This window comes from Callorhinus ursinus, unplaced genomic scaffold (assembly GCF_003265705.2).
Source record: "Callorhinus ursinus isolate GAN/ISIS: 27379988/994484 unplaced genomic scaffold, GSC_fseal_2.0 scaffold36, whole genome shotgun sequence".
In the NCBI taxonomy this organism is placed as follows: Eukaryota; Metazoa; Chordata; class Mammalia; order Carnivora; family Otariidae; genus Callorhinus; species Callorhinus ursinus.
This window is the reverse complement of record NW_027397098.1, coordinates 9,346,902-9,353,496: the sequence shown is the minus strand read 5'-3', so window position 1 is coordinate 9,353,496 and position 6,595 is coordinate 9,346,902. Positions and strand designations below refer to the sequence as shown.

Below are 6,595 nucleotides of genomic sequence, written 5' to 3'. Positions count from 1 at the left end.
TAAAGAAGACCAAAAAAATGGGAGATAATCCAAATGTTCTTCCAAGGTTAAATGATGAAACAAGCTATGGTACATTCACCCTCTTGGAATACTACTTTGGCAATAAAAAGGAACAAAGTACTGATACATCCAACATCTTGAATGGATCTCAAGGACATTATGCTGAGTGAAAAAGCCAGTCCCAAAAGGTTGCATACTGTATGATCCCATTTATATGATGTTCTTGAAATAATAAACTTACAGAGGGGCGCCTGGGTGGCTCAGTCGTTAAGAGTCTGCCTTCAGCTCAGGTCATGATCCCGGGGTCCTGGGATCGAGCCCCACATCGGGCTCCTTACTCAGCGGGAAGCCTGCTTCTCCCTCTTCCTTCCGTCCCCCCCCCCCGCTTGTGGTCTCTCTCTCTCCCTCTCTCTGACAAATAAATAAATAAAATCTTTAAAAAATAATAATAAACTTACAGAAATAAAGAATAGATTAGTGTCTGCCAGGGTTTAGGGATGTGAGGAGGGACTGGAGGAGGGAGGGACCGGGTATAATTACACAAGGGTAAGAGTTTGAGGCACATCTTTGTGGTGATAGAACACTTCTGCATCCTGGCTGTGGTGGTGGCTACACGAATCTACATGTGTGATAAACTGCAGACAATTGAGCACACACACATATGCACGTAAGACTGGTGAAATTTGTGGAGTACCAATGACAACGTCCTTGATTTTGATATTGTGCTATAGTTATATGAGATCTTACAAGTGAGGAAACTAAATGAAGAGTACATGGATAGACTGTACTATTATTTTTTTTTTAAGATTTTATTTATTTATTTGAGAGAGAGAGCGCACATGAGAGGGAGGAGGATCAGAGGGAGAAGCAGACTCCCCGCCGAGCAGGGAGCCTGATGCGGGACTCGATCCCGGGACTCCAGGACCATGACCTGAGCCGAAGGCAGTCGATTAACCAACTGAGCCACCCAGGCGCCCTAGAATGTATTATTTTTACAACTTCCTGTGTATCTATAGTCGTCTCAAAATAAAAGTTAGAAAATAAAGTTTATTATACTCCATGTTCTTGTGAAAAATGGGGCTCTTGGTGGAGAAGGGGCCAGGGAGAGGAGGGAAGGGCCTTTTCCTGCTATTTTTCCAGTAACTCTGTGTGTGTGTGTGTGTGTGTGTGTGTGCGCATGTGTGCACGTGTGTGGTCTTCTTCTACCTTCTCTATACCATAGTTACCACTTTTATTTTGATCTGTGTAATCAAAAATAGAAAAGAATGTCATCATATCTTGGTTGATTCTGTTAGCAATAATCGTGCCTCGGATAAACCTCATTGGCTACAATACTGCCACTGCGCAAAGCTATCTTGGTTTATTCTATCAACTAGACGTGACATCCCTAGTAGAGGAAACTGTTGACCAATGAAATCCTACTGTACACGTTCGTTTCTCAGCTCTGCCACTGGCTATATAAAATAGAGTATCTTTTTATAAAAATATTGCCATGGTTTTACCACCATTTAAGTGAAAATACCAGTACATGCCCCCTTCTATCAGGAGTCCTGCTAAGATAACTTTATAAACACAAGAGGGAAATCCAACTTGCTTCTCTTAATACAACCATATGCCAACATTACGCTAAGTGTTGTGTATGACATATCTTATTTTTTCCTCAGGACAATCTCCAACACAGATAAAAACATGATTTCATGAAGGTGAAGTAACTTCTTCAGGTGTTGAAAATGGTAGAGCTGGGATTTAATAAATCCATAACTATCCAAACTTTAAAACAGCTACATGGCTGCCCAAAGAAAATGAAAATACGAATTCAAAAAGATGTAAGCGTACCATGTTTATTGTAGTGTTATTTCCAATAACCAAGATATAGGAGCAGCCCAAGGGTCCACTGAGAGACAAATAAAGTAGATGTACTACACACACACACACACACACTGGAACATTACTCGGCCACAGCTGTAAGAGCAGTCAGCTTTATCCAAAGTCCACCTATTTAAACGTTAATCTCGTCCAAAAAACACCCTCAAAGAAACATCCAGAAATGGGGCGCCTGGGTGGCTCAGATGGTTAAGCGTCTGCCTTCGGCTCAGGTCAGGATCCCAGGGTCCTGGGATCGAGTGCCGCATCGGGCTCCCTGCTAGGTGGGGAGGCTGCTTCTCCCTCTGCCTCTGCCTCTCTCTCTCTCTCTCTCTCTCTCTCTCTGACTCTCATGAATAAATAAATAAATAAAACATTAAAAAAAAAAGAAACATCCAGAATAATGTTTGACCACATATCTGGGCACCATGGCCCAGCCAAGTTGACACATAAGGTTAACCATCACAGCACCTATGTTGGGTCATAGCTGTGTCTTTCCTGGCCCTTACCTCTCATCTCCCTCCCTGTATATCCTAGAGGACATGCCTGATGAGAGGACAAGAACCAACTTAGGGAAAGAGAGGAGAGCCATCAACTCCCGTGGAGGGCTTCGAGCCTAATGCAAGACCAAGCAATAACCCAGGGACTTGGAGAGCTCCCAACGCTTACTTAGGAATTTTGTGTTCGGCTTCTTCACCCTCACTAGAAGTGGTGGCTGTACCACATTGTGAATGTGCTAAATACCACTAAATCATGCACGTTAAAATGCTTAATTTTATGTTATGTGAATTTCACCTGAATTTAAAACAAACTACATTTATAAAAACAAAAACAAAACCCAGCTTTCACATACTCCAATAGTGCTAACACGGTGAACTGACATTTAGGGGAACTTGGAACTACAAATGTGCAACAAGGACAAGTATGCTGGGGTGAAAATGTAGAGAAAATAAGGAAATAATGGAAATGTGTTTTTTCTGTGAAAAGTGGTCATCATAGGCACTCACGCTAGTCTTTCTTTTACTTATGTTTTGAAATTTTCCATAAGAATTTTTTATAACCATAATTGTGTATTTGAACTTTATCTTTTTACAGTTATTTTTTAGTTTTAATTCCAGTATAGTTAGCATGCAGTATTATATTAGTTATAAGTGTACAATACAATGATTCAGCAACTCTATACATTATTACTCAGTGCTCATCATAAATAAGTGTCCTCTCGATAACTGTATGCTAAGCACACTCTTGATCCCCACCACTTACCTCCCCCATTCCCCCACCCACCTTCCCTCTGGTAACCATTAGTTTGTTTCCTATAGTTAAGAGTCTGTTTCCTGGTTTGTGTGTGTGTCTCTCTCTTCCTCCTTTGTTCATTCGTTTTGTTTCTTAAATTCTGCATATGAGTGAAATCATATGGTATTTGTCTTTCTCTGACTTATTTTGCTTACTCTCTAGCTCCATCATGTTGTTGCAAATGGCAAGATTTCATTCTTTTTTATGACTGAATAATATATACCACATCTTCTTTATCCATTCATCAGTCGATGGACACTTGGGCTGCTTCCATAATTTAGCTAATGTAAATAATGCTGCAAAATAAACATGGGGTGCATGTATCCTTTTGAATCAGTGTTTTCGTATTCTTTGGGTAAATACCCAGTAGTGCGATTACTAGATCATAGGGTAGTTCTACTATTAACTTTTTGAGGAAACTCCATACTGTTTTCCACAGTGGCTACACCAGTTTGCATTCCCACCAAGTCCATAAGGTTCCCTTTTTCCACATTCTTACCAACATCTGTTGTTTCTTATGTTTTTGATTTTAGCCATTCTGACAGGTGTGAGGTGGTATCTCATGGTAGTTTTGATTTGTATTTCCCTGATGATGAGTGATATTGAGCATCTTTTCATGTGTCTGTTGGCCACCTGGATGTCTTCTTTGGAGAAATGTCTGTTCATGTCTTCTGCCTATTTTTTACTTAGATTATTTGGTTTTTACAGTGTTGAGTTGTTTAAGTTCTTTATATATTTTGGACACTAACCCTTTATCAGATATGTCATTGGTAAATATCTTTTCCCTTCAGTAGGTTGTCTTTTAATTGTGTTGATTGTTTCTTTTGCTGTACAGAAGCTTTTTTTTATTTTTTAAGATTTTGTTTATTTATCTGACAGAGAAAGAGATGGGGGGGGGAGTGGGAGAGGGAGAAACAGGTTTCCCGCGGAGCAGGGAGCCAGATGTGGGGCTCAATTCCAGGACCCTGGGATCATGACCTGAGCCGAAGGCAGACGCTTACTGACTGAGCCACCTAGGGGCCCCTGTGCAGAAGCTTTTTGATTTTGATGTAGTCCCAGTTGTTTATATTTGCTTTTGTTTCCCATACCTCAGGAGAGATATCTAGAAAGATGCTGCTATGGCCAATGTCAGAGAAATGACTGCCTGTGTTCTCTTCTAGGATTTTTATGGTTTCAAGTCTCACGTTTATGTCTTTCATCCAGTTTGAGTTTATTTTTGTGTACAGTGTTAGACAGCGGACCAGTTTTATTCTTTTGCATGTAGCTGTCCAGTTTTCCATAATAAGAATTTTTAAAAGACAACCCTGACTCTACCAGACAGGATATTTTTGGCTGCATGTAACAGAATACCTAGTGAACAGTGGCCAACTTCATAATATTTATTGTTCACGTCACAGGAATTCCAAACAAAAGGTTGTCACCATTGATTCAACTCTCCCATCCAATACCCACATTCTTTTTTTTTTTTTTTGAGAGAGAGAGAGAGAGCACAAAAGCGGGGGCTGAGGGGTGGTGCAGAGGGAGAGGGAAAGAGAGAATCCCAAGCAGACTCCCTCCTGAGTGTGGTACCTGACATGGGGCTCCATCTCACAACCCTGATATCATGACCTTGAGCCAAAATCAAGAGTCAGATGCTTAACCCACTGAGCCACCCAGGCGCCCCCAATACCATATTCCTTTTATCTTCCTGCTTTGTGTTGACTTTTCATCCTCTTGTCACCCAGGGTCTCAAGAAGATTGCTGTAACCGAAGATGCTTAAGACAGGAAAGAGAAGAGACAATCTCCAACTGTGTCAGTCCTTTTTGTCGGGAAAGCAAACACTTTCTCGGAAGCCACCCAGCCAACTTCTCCTTATGTCTAATCTGTTAGAACTGGATCACAAGGCCATTCCCAGCTGCAAACGAGGTGGGAAGTCCGATAGATGGTAAAGCAGGGTCCAATTGTCATAATACATATTAACCAATCATGATTCATCACCTTCTTGGCCGGGTCTTGTTGGCCAGGAAGAAGGAGAAATGACTGTTGAGTAAGGAACCAAGTAGGTCTGCCTAGCGGCCTGTTGCCTATTGAATAAACTAACAGGGCGTCACGGGCCTGCAAGATCATCTGGGTTCATATTCTCTTCCCAGACATGCTTTATTGCAGTTTCCATGCTTAATTCACTCCAGGCTTCTCTAGATCCAACGGACATGTCCATGTGGCCCTGTTTTTGAGTCTTTGTTCAGGCTGCTAGTTGGCTGAGAATGCTTCCCACACATTCCCACCCACGGAACTCCTTGCCATTTGGGGAAGCTCTCCTTAAAAACTACTTTCCCCTTCCAGATTATCATAGTCACTTGCCTCATTTCATCATTTGTGTTTCTTCATGGGTTAGTTATTTGAGTGATCTCACCTCTTCTCTGAAATTCCTAGATTCTGCAAGGCAGAAACCATGCCTTCCACATTCTCATAGCCTTCTGACTCACCCATAGTGACCAGCACCGTGTCTCATACATAATAAGTACCTAATACTTTTGTGTTCAGTTGAACCCTACAGTGAGTTCCTTTGTAAACTGGAGAATCAGGTTATAATAATTATAATGAAGACCAGCACTTATATCGCACTATATTCCAGGCAATATCTGAAATGCTTTACAAAGACTGACCCTTCACAATACTCTGTGAGGTAGACAGTATTATTCCCATTTGACAGATAAAGAAACCAAGGCAAAGAGAAGTTAAGTAACATTCCCAAGGTTATAGCTAATAAGTGATAGAAACTAAGGGTACAGATTTGGGCTGTTTGGCCCTAAAGTTTATGCTCTTAACCACTCTTCTATAGTGCCATAAAAAGTCTAACAACATGACAGTATACAGAAAGTATTCAGTGAATACTTGTTGGTTGGCTGGCTGATTAGTTTACTATAAATAATTACCCACGCCTTTTGTTTTGTAAGCAAAGTTTCTGAATAATACTTGTAAGTGAATCACTACTGTGTATTCATTGTGCACATGTACTGTATCTCAGATCAATAGTTTTACTATATGACTACTTAAATATGTTTTTGGAGAGGAACACTACATAACTGGCTCTAGTGATATCAGGTGTAGGCTTATTAATGATGCTACAATATAGCTCCGTATTATGTTATTCTAGAAGGACATAGTAGTTCATATCCACCAACTGTTTGGTCAATATTTATGTTCAAGTTGGTTGCCTACTTCGTACAAGGTCCTTTGGATCAACGCAAAATTGGTGAGCACTTCCCGCCACCTAGTGGGGACACATTTTGAAAAACATTTCCAGTGAGTTACTTAGCTATAAGAATGGCATACTGTTAACATCCAAAAGCCATAAATACACTTACAAATCATGATAAAAACAGAAACTTCGATTAAAACTGGAATCTTTGCTCCAATTAGCAGCAGCTGTAAAGTCATTCTCCCAGACTCTTCCAG

The 6,595-nt window shown here is 40.7% G+C and overlaps 1 pseudogene; it reads right to left on the bottom strand.

Moving 5' to 3' along the window:
• Positions 1 to 1,226: 1,226 nt before the first annotated feature.
• LOC112810144 (U4 spliceosomal RNA) lies at positions 1,227 to 1,352 on the bottom strand (annotated as a pseudogene).
• Between the last annotated feature and the right edge of the window lie 5,243 nt (positions 1,353 to 6,595).